Raw genomic sequence first — 18,159 nt, 5'->3', positions numbered from 1 at the left:
GTTGGCAGTAGTGTGTATCTACTGGTCATTAAATTGACAGCCTGATTGTTGGCAGTAGTCTATATCTACTGGGCATTGAATTGACAGCTTGATGGTTGGCAGTAGTGTATATCTACTGGTCATTAAATTGACAGCTTGGCAGTTGGCAGTAGTCTATATCTACTGGTCATTAAATTGACAGCTTGACAGTTGGCAGTAGTCTATATCTACTGGTCATTAAATTGACAGCTTGACAGTTGGCAGTAGTCTATATCTACTGGTCATTAAATTGACAGCTTGACAGGTGGCAGTAGTCTATATCTACTGGTCATTAAATTGACAGCTTGACAGTTGGCAGTAGTCTATATCTACTGGTCATTAAAGTGACAGCTTGACAGTTAACGGTAGTGAACGTCTACTGGTCATTCAATTGACTGTACACGCATAAATTATCTGGCGATAGTTGTCAACTACTGCAACAACTAAATAGTAAATCTTGATAATTTTTATATTTTCTGTGCCCGGTGATTTGGATCATAAAAAGCTTCCAAACTTAACTTCTCAGAGTCTAGTCAACAACTTATACCTGCTATATTGTCCTGGTACTTAACTAACTTAATTCAAGTGCTTGCAATATAGAGGATATTACAAGAACAAACTGGTGGGTTATATACTCAACGGTTCTACAAATGACAAACATGTGCTAGGTATCTAGTTAAACAAACAGCACATTGAGGGACCGTAGTGGGTTGGCCATGGATGTTGAAGAACTCGCCCAGCTATACTGGTATGTATTCACCTATGCACAACATCCAAGTCCATCAACACCTCTAGTGGGTTGCCTACCCATAATAGTGTTAATTATAACAGTTGCTCAGTCACCCTAGGTATAATTTCAATACTTTTACTTTATTTTGCTGTATTAAAGAGGTTGTTATACAACAGAGATATTCCAGAAGATACAGAACAGTAGAACAGCATACAAGCAGCAATACTAGCTGGAAAATGTGGATCAAGATTTTGGTATTCAATAGATAGAATCTTTGGTAAACATGCTAGCTCACAATTGTAATTTCAGTACTTTAGGTTGATATAAAACTCTTAGATCAAAAGAATATGGAACTAAGTATACTATTTGACAATGCTACTTTATCTACCCAACTGCCTCGTTGGTCTAGCTGTCGCAAGCGCGGCTGCTGAGCACGAGGTCTCGGGTTCGATTCCCGGGTCGGGCCTGGAAGTTGGTGATTGATACACCCGTGCATCGGAAAGCACGTAAATGTCGGTCCTGCGCCTGATCTCTTTCCGTTCGTGTCGGATTGCCGTCCCATCGGGTTATGAGAGTGAAGGAACAGTGAGTGCACCTGTGTCTGCGCAAATGCTTGTGCACTATAATATGTCCTGCGCAGTTGGCTAATCCCCTTACGTGAGTACAGCCGCCGTAGCCGATAATCGGCTAGGAGGACATCATCATCATTTACCCAACTGGGCCTTCTCATCTGTGACAAAAAATCTTTTAAGGATGATACCTGGAAGGAGTTCCAATGTAGATACTTACTCTGGGAACTGTCTAATGATGATTAGCTCATGGATGATTGTTGCAATCAAGTTCTCAAAAGTTGATGATTGCGTGTGCTTTTAAAACCTTCAAGATTCAGGCTTGAATGAATTTTAATTGGTATCTTAGCCTCTTTTTTATTGATTTACATTGGTGTTTACAAATAGTTTAACAAAGTGGCCCTCATTATAATATTGTTATTTGCAAATTATGTTTTACAGTATTGCAGTACCAATAAGCAGTATAAGTACATTGAGAGTTGTGGAAGAATATGCTTCCATAGGGGCGAATAACATAACCATATATGAACGTATATGAAATAGAATCCATTTATTGATCTCAAGTTAATAAATCATCACATTAATATATTCTTGAAGTGCACACCTACTTGTAATATAAAGTTGTGTAATTTCCTCAACCCATCCCATAAGATAAGATCCATATGGGTGGTGGGATGGATATCTATTAACAAAATAATGTCTTGTGTCCATAGCGTTAGGGTTAATAATAATTGATCTTAGAACACCAATCTTAGGTTACCGTAAGACAATTGGACTCGCACGAGAGGTAAAGAACTTTATCACTATTTACATTTATCGACATTTATTACTCTTTTGTGCTAATTAAACTACACAGTTGCGTCGACATTTGGTTAATAATAACTAAAATATTATTAAGTTCCTAAGTCCTACTGCAATATATAATCTGAGTAAGTGTTCCTTAAAGTATAGGAAGTAAAATTGCCCTTAGTCACCAAATCGTTTAAAAATTTACTTGGGTGCTGTCCCTATAAAAGATAATAATATTTTTATATTCTGGTTGTCTAACTAAAACAACGTAGATAAAGTCAGCTGCAATAAAGGGTAAGCGCTTTTGAACGAAACTATAAACATACTTATGCAGCCAACTATACTTACATAAAAAAAAAAAAAAAATATTACGTTACCTATACGCGGTCATGAAATTGGAAAAGCGTAAAATATTAAAAATGGAAGCAGCACAAAGCTGATCATCAAATTGATGAGGTCAAGTATGACATGAGAGCAGCATAGCTGCTCATGAAATTGAGATATAGAATTAGAATCCCACATTTATCTATGTGTAGACAAATGTTTTAGAAAGGTTAGCGGTTGTTTTGCAAAAGGAAAATTGCATCGACTAGAAAACTGTTTGTGAGCTGCTGTCACCTTGTTGAAAGGAAGAAGAGCATGAGTTGAGGGTCAGGGACTCTTCTATTTTATGGTGATGCAGAATGTCACAGCTTCAAAATATATAGTGCAAAGTTAGTGACACCTGTTAAAGTGCGTTCGTTGCATAATATGGTTCTAATTAGTTAAAATCTGATTCGTAATGTTACTTTACACCTTCGTTATAATCAATATGTAACCATGACACTAAAAAGCTTACCATCAAAGCATAATAATTCTTTGACTACTTAAATTTTTGAAAACCACATTAGGAAAAGCAAACAAACATTACAGAACGCAATGTCCGGTGATAATAGTGTTCTTGGATGCCTAACCGAAATATAAGTATTCCTATCGCACTATTATATGCAGTATGGTATTCATATGTTGGGTGTTGAATGCTAAGAAGCTTACAGTTTCTTGACTAGATATTGGACATACATTGATGTAGGGTATTTAAAGCCTATATCAGAATTTCAGCGAGTGTACTAGCAGAAACGTGCAAAGTACCAGCGCTGATCAATAGGGTTGAAGACCAGATTGTTTGTTACATTGCTGAGATAATGATAGGCTTTGATATTCCACTCTCAAATTAAAAACTACATATTACCAAAATTAGTTGAGTTAGCATTCTCTTGCTTACAAGGCACACAAAGTACTTAACTCGTACATAGAACTACAATTTAAACCATTAAATTGGAGACAAAGTATGTGGTCACCATTAAATGGGTGACAAAGTATGGAGTCACCATTAAATTGGAGACAAAGTATGTGGTCACCATTAAATGGGTGACAAAGTATATGGTCATCATCAAATTGGAAACAGTCCATCTAGGTCACCATTCAATTGGGACGATCTTATGTGATTACTTTCCTCGTACGGCTCGTACGGTTTTGAATGAGTGAAAAGCATTGATGAGGTACCCTAATGCCGATCTTTTACCTTGGAACAATGCATTCTGTATCAGTTTTAAGTGAAGTCGAACCAAGCAAGATGAGTGCTCATTATCTGAAGGTACAGCAATATTTGAGATTTGCTTGATTTCACATGGACTGATTGGCGGGATGTCTGCCAAATGGACGGATCATCTCTAGTGTAGATATAATACAGGGCCGGAACAGCGGCTACAAAACCTGAAGTTAAACTTGCCGGCCTGATATCACTGCTACGAATTTGTCTTGTTGAGCCTGAAGCAGATGCTGGTATGTTACCGTCTGCAAAGGGACGGATTTTTATTTATGTTTATTTCACAAGGGAAGGGATGTAGTGTCCCGCAGTATCACCGATATCTGTCGTCTCCTTAAATGGAAAGGGAAATGAAATGGAAACGGAACAAAGTAAATCAGTTTGATGGCAGTGTGATCGGTGGACTGATCTGATAGCGTGGTTTTGTTGTGCTGCAGGTGTTTGATAGATCTTTAAGAAATTACCAAAATATTTATGAGTTTGATTGTTGAACTTTTTGAAACAAGGTTAAAATCAAAACAACAAGGGAGAGATGTAGTGTATGCAGGTACATGTGCATCATTGTATAGGTTATGTCATTATTATGACGCCTCGTGCGCATACGTCACTCGGTTATAAATACCGGATCGAGCGGTGGGGAGTCAGTCGTTGTCAGACTGTCGACCTGTGTGGTGGTGCGTTGGCGAGTCGATTAACATAATAAAATGAGCGTACAATACAGTCAGCAACAATCTAGAGTTATGTAAAACAAATTGAGTATTTATGAAAGCTACAAAATGGTCTGAATACGGTGATTTAGTGAGCAAACAAGTAATTTGCGAGTACACCCCGTAGTTAGTTGGTAGTCTGCGAATCTGACGGTCGGAGAAACTCGCGCACTTGCGCAAGCGTTGCCGCCCGTACATTTGATTGTGTGCACTTTCTTTATGCAGACGATAGGAATTAAATAGAGGTTCCGTCTACTATAGCGGCATTCCTACTTGTGAGGTTACATAGGTCATGCATATTTGCCCTGAAGACCTGATACCTAGAGGTAATACTTTTTAAAATTAAAACTAAAACAAAGTTGCTGCAAAGAAGCTGAAACAAATGTTTATTTAAGCTTATAGACAAAAGATCTCCAACCTCAAACTAATTGCAAACTCTGCAATTAGTTTGAGGTCTCAACAAATTGTGTACCTATAAGTCATAGCAAAACCACTAATGAGGTAACGCGATGTACCCATCCTTTATCATAGCCTCCTTTTACGTAATGTTCATTTAATTGTGACCATATTCGTAAAGGCGAAGCAACGGGAGTCAGACTCGCTGCAGAAGAGGGTTAGAGGTCTTTTCACATCTTGACAGTAACAAGGGCTCGTGCAATGAAGTACTTACTGCGGTGACTTCCAGTATGTAGTGGAAATATTTACACTTAAGTGAATTCTATTTAATACCAGCTTTTGCCCGCGGCTTCGCTCCCGTCAACTCACTTCTCTACTTTACCCTATTTTTTTTTCATAAGAACCTTCTCCTGATAATAACAAACACAACAAAAAAAGAATTAGCCAAATTGGTCCAGGCGTTGTTGAGTTATGCGCTTACCAACACATTTTGCGATTCATTTTTATATTATAGATGAACAACGTGTACCAAAATTGTAATAAAATTGTTCCTGAATTTAAATATTTTTTCAAAGTTACGACATATACGAAAATGATCATGTGTATGTAATAATACGCATATAAGCATTGTGTATGTAATATAAGCATTGTTCTATAAAATACTTACAGTGAAAACAAACTACAGTTTTAGGAATGACACTACGAATTTACGAAAAGATTCACTTAGTTATTAGAAATGTTCATAATAATATACCTACCATTTTACGACTGTATAATTACCATGTAAGTGGTAGAACAATAAAAGTCCATATTTCACAATCATGTCAAGTTAGTGTGGCAACATAAAAGTTTCGTAAATGAAAGCTTGACCCCTCTATGAATCACATAATGTATATGTAAATTGTATTTCCCAACACGCCCTTTAACAACCTGTAATATTTGTTATAAAATACCTGTTCTTTACATTGTTTATTCTAATAAATTGCTTAATAAAATGTAAAAAAGTCTCAATGGAAAATAAGGCGATGAAATTATATCATCATTATTTATATCTTTGATTTGTGTAACCTATCTATCCAAAGGTTTAGCAGATAGAGGTTGAAACTTGGCTTAATTTATGTCTTTTCATAAAAAAAAATCATCGAATAAATTTATAGAAAATCACCGTCAATCATAAAATAGGTACTTATACCTATGAACATTTTCCCCGAGACATCAGCGATGTCGCGATCCGTTACTATCCTTGTAATCAATCAACTGATCTTCAACTCTTAATAAACAATCTACTATCGTGATGGCAGTCACGCGTGGCATTTCAATCAGGAAAATATGATTTTAGTGGTGATATTAACGAGTGCCAGTCAGATAAAATTGTGGGCGAATGATATCATACCTGCTGCGTGACTGGGCACTGATGAGCGATGCTGTGGGATCTCCGAGAAATTGGGACGGATGTATCTGATAATTTGATATTAATCACATAATACATCATACCTATCTTATTAATTCAAAGGTAAGGTAGAGGTTAATCTTTGTATTCGTGTATTTGACTGATAGTTTCATGTAATAGGAAAACCTAGAAGGATGTACCAATTGCCAATTATGGGATACAATGCACTCTCAGCCGAAAAGAGAAAATTATTAATTAAAAAAAAATTGACCAGAGGTTTGTGCTTAGGGCTTCATAGCATTATTTTTTATCCAAAATATCAGAAATATAAGTTTCGTGATATTATGATAGAATACTGTTGCTATTTCCCAGTCATTTTAGTTTGGTTGAATAAATTATGTTTTAACGATTAGATTTTTGCAATTATTATTAAAAAAAACTAAGTCATTATCTTCATTATGTATAATCTCCTAATGAACGCATTTACAGTTACATGGACTGAGATACCTAAACACACATAATTTGAATTCCATTAATTGATTCACACTTCTGCCATAACTTAGTTTAACTTTTTATCAGAATACCTAACATAAATATACTATACAACTATAACTTGGTTCATCTTCGTAATGTTACGTTCATGAATACGTAATACAAATAAACTGAACACATTGAACATGGTGGTTACACAAAACGTTTCAGTGTTACGGAAGCATATACGTTTTCCTGAACGTTATGGTGTGTGAGGTCATGCGCGGTCGCGAGGCCTCGCCGCCCTGCGCCCGCGACTCAAGGCGAGCGATCTAGGATGTCGTTACACACATAATGTCCACTGTGCTGTGACTGTGCTACAGTAATACAGTTTGACAAAGATTAATGTCACTTCCATATACGTATACGTTATGCTGACACTTCAGGTGACCCAAAGGCTGGTTTTTATTTTGGTCAAAAAGTAAGCATTGCCATCCAACGTGGCAATGCTGCCAGCCTCTTGATACACTCCCGGTGGGCAGCGATAAGGAGTTTTTCGATGCAATTTTTTTTATAAATATTATTAATTTATTTTATTTTAAATAGTAGGTAACATGTAGGTATTACAATAATGTATGGCAATTGTTATAAAATTGAACTTATATTAATTAATTACACAGGTCAACACGAATTTTGAGTCTGCGTTCTGTACCTCTGATTTTGATTACTTATGCTTAACTAATTAAAGAAAAAATATTATTATCTAGTAAAGTTTGCTTTTGTAGTTACAAAAACGAAATTTATTTTTCTATGAAATAGCTCTATTTATTAATTTCAATTATATGTAAAAGGAAAACAGTTTTGAATTCATATATTATTATTGACTTTAATTATACAAGACAGCGTATAGAAACCCACAAATACAAAAAAGAATACAAAAAAGACTTTTAAAATGAACAGACTTGGTTTTTCTTCTGTGTAAGTTGGAACTTTTTCGTATGATCTGCCAAATGCAGTTACCCATCATGTTTTCATTATATTGTCCTTGATAACGCTTTTCAAAGTTCACTACAGCTTGGTGGAAACGTTCCCCTTGCTCTTGTGAATATGCACCTAAGTTGTCCTTAAAGTTATCCAAATGAGCATGTAGCATGTGGACTTTCAAAGACATTCTGCAACCCATAACTTTGAAGTTCTGAAGAATATCAGTAATAAGCTCGGGGTAAATTAAAATAAGCTTCATAGGCTTCACAAAGGCTCGTATTTGACGACAAACAAATTTTTTGGCCCTCACTTTAATGAATTCGCCACAAATATAACAAAAAGAGTCCATGGAATTTTTGCAATTTTTGGAAGACATTTTAGGCCTCACGACACATAAAATACGTTATTCCTTTGCAAAGCGCACGCGCACACTTCCGGTGATAGTTTGTAACTCCCGTTTCACACCCACAGCCCCCCCTACCCGTCTCCTGTATCATATATGCAACGGCTCCTGAAAAAAACAGCTAAAAAACTATAATATTCGTTTTACATTGTTCAAAGGCACAAAAGCAAACTTTATTATAAATAGAGTTACTGCCTTTTTTTCGATGTATACAATCAGAAAATAATCACTTAATAATTTTTAAAAACGTGTAACATAAGTTTTGTGCAAGTTATGTAAAAAATGCATGGTGTTCTTGCAACTTACATTCCGATCATAGCTGGTCCCGTGGCCTTTATGTTTTCTAGTACATTATGCATGTATTATTTATTAATGTCAACCGGACGCAGTGTAAAGATAATTGCAATTGCATAGTGTGACAATTACAGAAAAATGTTAACTAAGTTAATTTTATGCAACTGATATATGCTTTGTTTTTTTTACATAATTATATGTCTGTGAGAAAATGTTATCTGTTGATTTGTGTTATTGTTTTACTATCTCTTTTCTCTATAAATATAATTATATCTATGTTGCTAACTAGATTCCATAGGTTGTTAGGAATAAATCAATGTCTAATGTACTTATTTAATGACCTTATTAAGACAATCTAAGAGCCATTACAGAATGATGGTATTTCAAGGTAATCACGCATTCTGCAATCCTTCGATAAATAATTAAATTAAATCTACGGACGTAGGTACATTAATTGCTATAAAAAATCCAGTGACATTAATGTCGTTGCTTGGTTCTCAGCGTGAAAATTAGCATATAACAGGAGCAATAAATATCAGTTAATGCCTGCGTCGATAGGCTTAACATTTTCTTCATCTTTGAATGTTTGCCGCGTTCGCACGAGACTTGCGAAACGCGTTATACCGTGACATGTCATACATTGACAAATGCCGAACCTATCATGCACCTTCTGTCAAAAATTGGCAATCAAACGAGGTTTTGACGGCTTTAAAAACTATTGTATTCAAATTGTTGCAGACATTTCTTGCCTTCAATGAATTACATGTGTCATGCATTTTAAAAATTAGATTTTATTCTAGAAAAAAGCGATGGTCCAAAAAAAACCCAAAGTCGATTCAGACAAATTAGGTATCAATAGCTTTATTAAAATGCACAATTTACCCCACCGAAAAAAAAATTGCCCATATCCATGGGGTATATGAGTTATAGACGAACAAAGTATATATGGAAAAATCGTGAATAACTTATTATTTTTCCCAGTTTTTTCAACAGCATTATATTAATAATAATAATCAGCCCCGCAGGGCATCTGAGGCCGATGACGGGGAGTAGCGACCCCGCGGGGCTATATATCCGAGTGCTCCAGGGAGAGTATACTGTCCCCCACCTCCGGCTTGCCGGAGTGAAGCATGACGGGGGATAGGTCTCCCGCCTCTTGGCTTGCCTTCATCGGCCGGTCAGAGTGGAGTCGCTAGAGTAGGGTTAGCAGCCCGCTCGGAGGGTAGGTGCCTCGTGGTAAGTGGCGAGTGGGCCGGTGATGCTGGACCCACAGGGAGCGCGTAATCTGCGTTTAAAGTCCGCCGAGGTATCCTCACCCTTCAGCCGCTCATGTCCCTGTTGCCCTCTTGTTGCGATTTAGCGACTTTTTTTTGGAGGCCCAGTTAGTGAGGTGGCGAGTCTCCACCTGCCATTTTTACGTGTGCAAACATTGTTATCGGCAGGTGCCATAGTTCCCGTAGTTCCCCCATTCCTAGTCCATTAGCATCCCATCACAATAGCCCAAGTAGTTTTCATCCACAATTAGCAATAGTTTAGCACAGAACCGGGGATTGTCCTTGGGTACATTTCTATAGTGTATAAAGAGATAATCGTCGGTTTTGTGTCACCATTTCATGAAAGTTGTCTCAAAAGGGCTTCAGCGTGTTGGCTTCGGCCCCACGTTCGCCTTCCAAAAATCCGGGACTCCATAGTCCCGTGGTCAGTTAGAGACATACAAAATAATAATCATAGGACAATAATAAATATAACTAGCGATCATATGCAACTATCCTCGGTTCTGTGCTAAACTATTGCTAACTTATTATTAATATACTAGCTTCTGCCAGCGGCTTCACCCGCATCTCGTGGGAACCTCTGCACGAACCCGGATAAAAAGTAGCCTATAGCCTTCCTCGATAAATGGGCTATCTAACACCGAAAGAATTGTTTAAATCGGACCATTAGTTCCTGAGATTAGCGCGTTCAAACAAACAAACAAACAAACTCTTCAGCTTTATAATATTAGTATAGATTGCTGTTGAAAAAACTGATAAAAATAACAAGTTATTCATTATTAATATATTGCTGTTGCAAAAACTGGTAAAAATAACCAGTTATTCATGACTTTTCTAATATACTTTGTTAGCCTATAACTTTTATATCCCATGGATATGGGCATAATTTTTTCGGTGGGGTAAATTGTGCATTTTAATAAAGCTATTGATACCTGATTTGTCTAAATCGACTCTGGGTTTTTGGTCCATACATTTTTGGACCATCACCTTTTTAAATAATTCATAAACTATTAATCCTTTTAACACTGACAAAATAATAATTGAAAACATGGTATTAACTAAGATGAAATGCATGTTCATGGGGACCATTAAGCCTCATTAATATTATTAATGATAGCGTTTAATCATAATCGCGTCTCTATTCAAATGAACTTGTGCAAGACCGAATTTACGACGTGTCGAACTATCGGTACCGCTGTGTTTTACTGATAATGAAACATATATTTTAATAAATGTTGTACATGCCGTTAAAAAGCAATATAAATAATAGCTTTTTAAACTAAGTGCCGTTTTATTGTTCAGCTCAATATATTTAATTCTCTGTTGTTATCTTATTTTTAGCTAGAGGCTGAGTTTGTTGAGCGGAGGATATTTCACAAGAGCAACCTCGGTGCAGCGTGAGTCAACTTAACGACATGCACTTTTAACACTCGCTCGGTTTTTCAACACCTTCCGATATGCGGGAACATTGTAACCATTTTCATTCAGATTTCCTTGACAACTGCAACTTTACTAGAGCAGAATTTTTTTATATACCTGCATTTTTTTTTCTACCAAGACACTGAAAATTCACTCAACATTAATCAGCTTACAAATGATTCCCTTCAATGTGTTATAGTAGCGGCAGCCTCATTAAAAACGACCTTTATTAGAATTTCACTATTCTAGAGCGTAAAATTGTCAGTAGGTATTCCTATGCAAGTGGTAATGCCACACAGAATACTCGTCCGTGTAGTACTAAAGGTCCTTCTAGCTAATTGGTCTATTACTTGCAACTGGCTTCTACTGCGACACGAATAGAATAAAACAACAGACAATCAGCTGAAAACCTTGATGATTAACTAATTGATTCGTATTGTCTTTTCAATAATAATTGTAATGTGATTTGCGCAGCGAAGTTAAAGACATTATTATATCTAGACACACGGCAGTGTGTCTGCCAAGTTCGAGCAAAAAAAGCGACACACCGGCCGTGGGTTATATTACACGAACCATTTCGGGCCAAATTCGACCCCCCTGTAACTCAAAATCTATTTTATTTACGCATATCAAATTTCTAGTATCTATTGAGACCCTCTCACTTATCTAAAATACAAAATTTCATTAATATACCTATTGTAGGTCTTGAGATATTGACGTCAGAAAATCGCTATTTTTACTATACACTCACTGACTGACTGATTCACTGACTCACTCATCAAAAACCTAGACCACTTCCAATGGTCGTATTGACTTAAAATTTGGCATGGAGGTAGGTCTTTATGTCAAGGTAAAGGGAAAAATCTGAAAATGGCCAAGTGTGAGTCGGTTTCAAAATAATGAAGGTGTTTTATACCCGGTGTAAATTTATACCCTTAAGGAACTAAAACGAACTAAATTTATCTATATTTATATAATATATCTTCGAATGGTTTGTATTTAGTTTAGTTAGAAGTAAAATAGTGTAGTTAGAAGTAAAATAAAAATCTGAAAACGGCCAAGTGTGAATCACTTTCGAAAATAACGAATGTGTAACTTTGATCCACGAACATAATATATGATAACATGTCATGTCAGTCAGTTGGTAAATCTAGTCCATTTAGTTAATCTAGTTCATTTCTTTGTAAGAAACATAGTGCATATTAAAAAATCTAAAAGATAGTATAAATGAGACATTCCTTTAACTAACTTCATCATAAGAAAAAAATAAAATAAACAACCTTACAAAAATAAATGAAATCCCACCCAAAACAAAAATGTGAAAGACTGCCAAGTTCGATAATATGGGAATGCTTCGCCTATAAAAGAAGTGAGATCTGAATAAGTAGGTACCAAGTTCCATACATATTATCAACTGGGTATTCAAAGAAAATTTAATTTGAATTGGTTAATGTTCTGTTTGGCCTCCGATGTTTTTGTAGGTGCTGATGATGATGGGATGTTTATAGGTTCATCCGCGTAAAGCTTACTGACTAAAACCACAGTTTACTATAATAGTAAACCACAAAACTTACTAAAACCAGTCAATGAATAGGCACCTAGCAACTTCATAAACCCTGAAACAAAAATTTCAATGTTCATACTTGTTTCGCTTATCTTATTTTAATGGATTTTCAATTTGTTCCGTAGATAAATTGTCGGCAATGATTGATTCCACTTTAGTGTAATGTCTCCTATACCCGAGGCGGACACTTTGACATTTTTCGAAGTATGTTGAGACGGTGCAATGACATACATATATGCAAGTAAAACCGGCTTCCCGACTGGATGTGAACACCAAAATAAATGCAACATCTAACGGTATCACGCTTGGAATAACTTTCGTAACTTTAGTTTTAATTAAAATATGCTTCCGACCGCGGAGTGAGGTTGATATGATTGATCATGTTTTCTTTAATAAATTCATATTGTGGGTATAGGTCGCTGGGTGTTATATTATTTTGATTCATTCGTAACCAGTAGCTTTGCCATTGAAATTAACCATAACTACTTCAATGTCATATAGGTATATGTATATGAGAAAAACACTGTTCCATCAATATTTTCAATAAACAACTTTCGGAACTTTGAATATATGACTATATTCTTTGATATTGTAAAAAAAAAATAGGCCAAAAATATTTCTAAGACTTTCGCTGAAGTTTTCCCCCTTCAGTCATATTTAGTCCTCAAATTAAATAGAACCATTGTAAACCATGTTATACTAGTTTAGTCGCAAAATACCTACAACATAAGTAGCAAAATGTGACATCGAACAAAAACTAAAACAATTTTGAATTACACGGTAACGTTGCCAAAGATAATGTCAAACAGTACAATGCAAGTAAGCTAGAAACGCTGCAGAAACAGTTTTTTCTGTAGTTCAACACATCCATAATGATTAGTTTTTATTCTTCTACTTAATTGTTTAACTTCTGTTTTGTCCCACTTTAAAAACAAGCTTAGTTTCTTGAAGCAGTAGGTAATTGCTAATTATTGCTATTTCCCCATTTCTACTTTAAAATAGGCACACTGTTGTGCAAATGTATACCTATAATTAAATATTTACCTATTTTGATTAGAAAGAAAGTCTATCAATATCCTCAATTACTACCCATCCATCATTTTACATACGTACATTACCTACCTACTGTTACACCCGCTTGACATTAAAATATTATGCAAAACTATAATCAAGTAACAAAGAGCGATCCAAGCCAAACAGTCAGCATGTTTGTTAATATAAGTTTCAAAAGATTCTCGTATTACTTACCATCACAATACCGCCTCTAATTTTATTATAAGACATAGCGAATGACACATGTATCACCGTTACAACACACTAGTATTGTATTATAAGTAATTTAATATTTTGTAACAAATATGTATGAAGTTTAGACCTTGAAACCGAAATCTTTGTTCCTCATATTTTGGTAGTAACTCTAGTATATAATCTAGGTTAGGTTTCAGGCTTATTTTCTTACTGATATAAACTAAAATAGATCGAGTTATTAAATTTAAACTTTCAAGATAAAAACCATTTAAAGACAACATTGAGGTACAAAAAGCTATATGAAAAAGCTATTTTGTGTGTTACAATATTATTAAACAGTTTTTTTTTCCTTTTAGCGCTCTTCATATCAGTTACTTGTAAACACTTTATTTGTCTATTAATAGACACAAACCAATACATAGAGGAAATATACTGACCAACCTTGTGCAAGTAGGAAGTGATGTCTGATTCCTATTTACTTCTTTATAAGTTGCTATTGAATATGCCAAATAGAAAGGTCAACCAGCCAGTTATAATTCATTTCCGATAACCTACGTGCTCATTATCTCAACATCAAAATCAATATAATGATACATTATCTGTTGCAAGAATTAAACGTACGACGGAACGTAGCAACAGCAAACATTGTATCTATTTATCGTGTGTATTGATCTGTAAACATGTTTGTCGTTTAATTATAACCTTCTAGATAAATATGCATACGAGATGACGGCAATACCGGTAGTCATTCCATGTCACTGTTAGGAATCTATACGGAAACTTTTATCGCTTTGTCACTGTCGCCTACGCAAGATGTAGCGAACCTACCCTCTACGGCTACGGACTACGAGCTACGACTCGCTACGAAAAAGGGTTCAATAAATAATTTTGTATTTCCTATCTAATTTAACTTTGTATCTCATAGCTCATTGTATCCACTAACAATGTTTACCTTTAAAATGAACATACCTTGTTCAATGTCTAGTGTTATTAAACAATCGAATATGTTGCCTCTCTTCGGATTTTTGTTTGAATAATATCGCACTTTGTTTTCGCTAGCATATAATAGAATTCTAAGTCTAACACAATACCTATTGATATTCTTTATTGTTACTCGATAGCTTATATTTACCCAGCTGCAATATTTAAACAAAGTCCTCTTAGTTGATACAATTTGTACGTATAGACCTAAATATTCACATAACAACATTTAAATAGATTTGAACTTTGAACCGATGCCTAATGTATATTGACATGTTATGATAAATATTGGGTATATTTATGCATAACATTACTGAACGATGCTAGGATTCCAATGTCAAATTTCAACAAACACACTAATTTTGCAGTGGTTCATAAAACGAGTTGTTGTGAAATTACTAACACTGCGATATAACAAATCAAACGATCAAAATGTGTTCATCCCACATTTTGTACAAAATCGACTTGATCAACCATCACGAAATGTTTTCTAGCCAGTAAATAAAATAGTACAGTGAGAAGATCGCCATACGATACGTAGACGTAACGACGCTCAGCGAGCGAGCGAAGTCGTGAGCGACAAAGGCGACGGCAGATAAGCGTCGCTACGTGCTGCGAGCGCGTGCGCCGGCCGCGGCCAGAACCTTGAATACAGCCGCGCTCCTTGCCGCGATATAATAATAAACTGCTCAGTGCGGGCCGAGCCTTTAACGATACAACACGACCGATATCTGTGACAACTATCCCCGATCCTCGATATATCCTCCGCAGCGATATTCTTCCCCCAGTGCACCCTATATAGTGACACAACTAGTATACGATTAGTGTATATTGTGATGTTTTGTGCCAATGCTCCTTATGCCATATTAGGAGGTGTTAATTGTGTTCACAAGTGCAGTTGTAATAGGTGAGTGGGTATCTGTAATTAAGATTTACTACCGTTTTAGGTGATAGCTTCAACTTTGTGCAGAATTAAGTTTCGTTTATGTGATGCGATTGATGGTTAGATAATATAACGTGTTATTATCATTTACTGCTAAATCATTAAGTTGTAAGTGTCTAAAAGATAATTATTAAGTCATTATACGCCTAACAATATCTTATATCTGTCGAATGCCGTCCACTTCAGTTTAACCTCCAAGTATTGCTACAGCTTTATGATGACAGTGAAGAAGTAATTACGGGTATTAACGTGTATTATTTAGAAGTGGTAGCACTAGCCGACGTATGTACTTATCTCCGTAAAAATGTTCACTACATAAATAAACTTACCTAGCCTTCTAAACTTATATCTCAGATACTATACCTAATATGTTCATTGAAATTCAATAAATCATTATGTCCGATTTTTCAATCATCCAATATCTTCTATCTGAGTAATCAATATAGCGGTTTGACATATTTTGTATACAAAAACTATCAAACATATTGTTCAGAAGAAAGTTATCTGGCGATTGATGAATCGACCCCAAATCATAAACAATAGAAAGTGTTCCGTATTATAGGTACCCTTATTAACTCCAGTAAGACATATTGTATGTCCACAAGCACATTGTATCAGGAGCACATAGTTGATAGTTGACTTAGCGTAGGACAAACAGCACTCGTTGAATCATTCAACAAGACGTAGGTACAATGGCAACAATGTCTACTAATGTACAATGCATTACAAACTGTGATGCACTTTTCCTTTTTCACTTTTCTTTTTAGATCCGGCTATAGGTATAATTACATTAGACCTTATACAAAAGATTGACTCTCAGATATTTAACAATTTTATAATAATATGTCTAAGATAATGATTATTCTTTTAATATAATCATAATTCTCAAATTCAAAAAGAACTATAAAAGCTGTCTGAAAGAAAAAGCTTGTTTGTGTGTGTTGTCGTTATTTATTCTGTACCCACAAAAATATCTCCTCATTTCAATACAATCATGACAATCAATCATAAAGCACAATTTTCATAAATGACGTATCAACTAATCAGCTATTATAATTTCGTAATAAGTAGCCTTAAGATATTCTGCGTGTGATTAATCATGCCCCATGAGGTAACTCGCATGTAATTATATTGTTAATGTCTACGTGATGGTGACAACATAAGACTAACGCCTATTAGAAACTTTTATAATTCTATTTTGCAAACGAATGGTGTTGCCGCCAAAAATCCTCAAAATAAATTGACTGCTAAATTGTGAAATGTGTTTTATAGACACTAAGAAGGAGTAGCTATTTATCAAAAATATAATCTTTGATTCTCAAACTAATTCTATCAACACATACATGTTTTCGTTTAGTAGTAGGTAGTACACTAACCGCTCTCATGAGAACTTTTCAGTAATTCGTTTCTCATAGGTATCGTAGAAAACAAAATAATTTTCTTAGTCTCTTCAATCATGTAGGCAGGTGTTATATCTCTTTCGCAAACCATATTATAATTTCAAATTCATACGTTTTGCTTTATTTCCTCATCACCGACAAACATCTACATTCAAGTTTGAGGAAACGGTTTGAATGTCAGAATATAAGTTATGGTTATACGCGCTTATTGCAAAGACTTGGGGAATTTACCGCTGCATTAAAACTGGTCTGTTGGTAAAACATGAAAGTGTACTGTAATTCCGGATTGTTTCCAAATCGATCTATTATTACAAGCGGCCGCCTCCAGTGGGCAGGCATTTGACCGCTCCCACTGATCAACGTTTAACACAAATTGCCAGCATAAGCAATTATCCGGAAATATTATAGGCAATTTTATAAATTTTGAAACGGTATGGGAACACGACTTCATTTTGAAAATTAATCTTTAGAAATACAGATAGGTATTGTACGAGCCACAGGTTTAATATTCAAACAAGTCAGGTCTCAAACTTTTCTCGAATCCACTTGGGGCGGAATTATGAAGTTCTACGCAGTACGGGTGGGTCATCAATTACCTACGCCAAATACTGGTTGTATTTGGTATTTCAAATATAAGCGTGTTAAAATAAAACAGCGTATTCTGCTCTACACTGCGGTCCACACATTCTGCTCCACGTGCACTACATTCGTGCTTTGACCAATGAACCACCAATTCGGAGTTTATAATATTATTACAAATATTAATAAGAATAATCTAAAGGTCATGGATAATTCCACAATATTGACACAGATTATTAAAAAATGATTTTCATGTTTAACAAACACGTGTTGCTTAACTTTTTACATTTCATTGAGATCACTGATTAAAACATGGCTTCCGCTGTACAAGGGAAACAATTTTTTATGTGTATTATGCTAAAATAATTGATTTTAATTAATGTAATTAAGTAATCCAAAATGTAATTTTGATGAA

At 35.3% G+C, this 18,159-nt stretch overlaps 1 protein-coding gene across 3 annotated transcripts in view; it reads left to right on the top strand.

The window, feature by feature from the left end:
* The window catches only part of LOC124637320 (dual oxidase maturation factor 1), a 68,395-nt gene that overhangs the window by 30,751 nt on the left and 19,485 nt on the right, over positions 1-18,159 (top strand). Inside the window, exon 1 of one of the 3 annotated variants that reach the window (XM_047173683.1) lies at positions 15,497-15,729. The exons of the other annotated variants lie outside the window; for them this stretch is intronic. The gene's annotated coding sequence lies outside the window, so the exon portion shown is untranslated. Of the gene's footprint in view, positions 1-15,496; positions 15,730-18,159 lie in introns of those variants that run through there. 3 annotated transcript variants of the gene reach the window in all.

The sequence above is a fragment of the Helicoverpa zea genome, chromosome 16 (genome assembly GCF_022581195.2).
Source record: "Helicoverpa zea isolate HzStark_Cry1AcR chromosome 16, ilHelZeax1.1, whole genome shotgun sequence".
In the NCBI taxonomy this organism is placed as follows: domain Eukaryota; kingdom Metazoa; phylum Arthropoda; class Insecta; order Lepidoptera; family Noctuidae; genus Helicoverpa; species Helicoverpa zea.
Note: the sequence above shows the minus strand (reverse complement) of the source record. Positions and strands in the feature narration are given on the sequence as shown.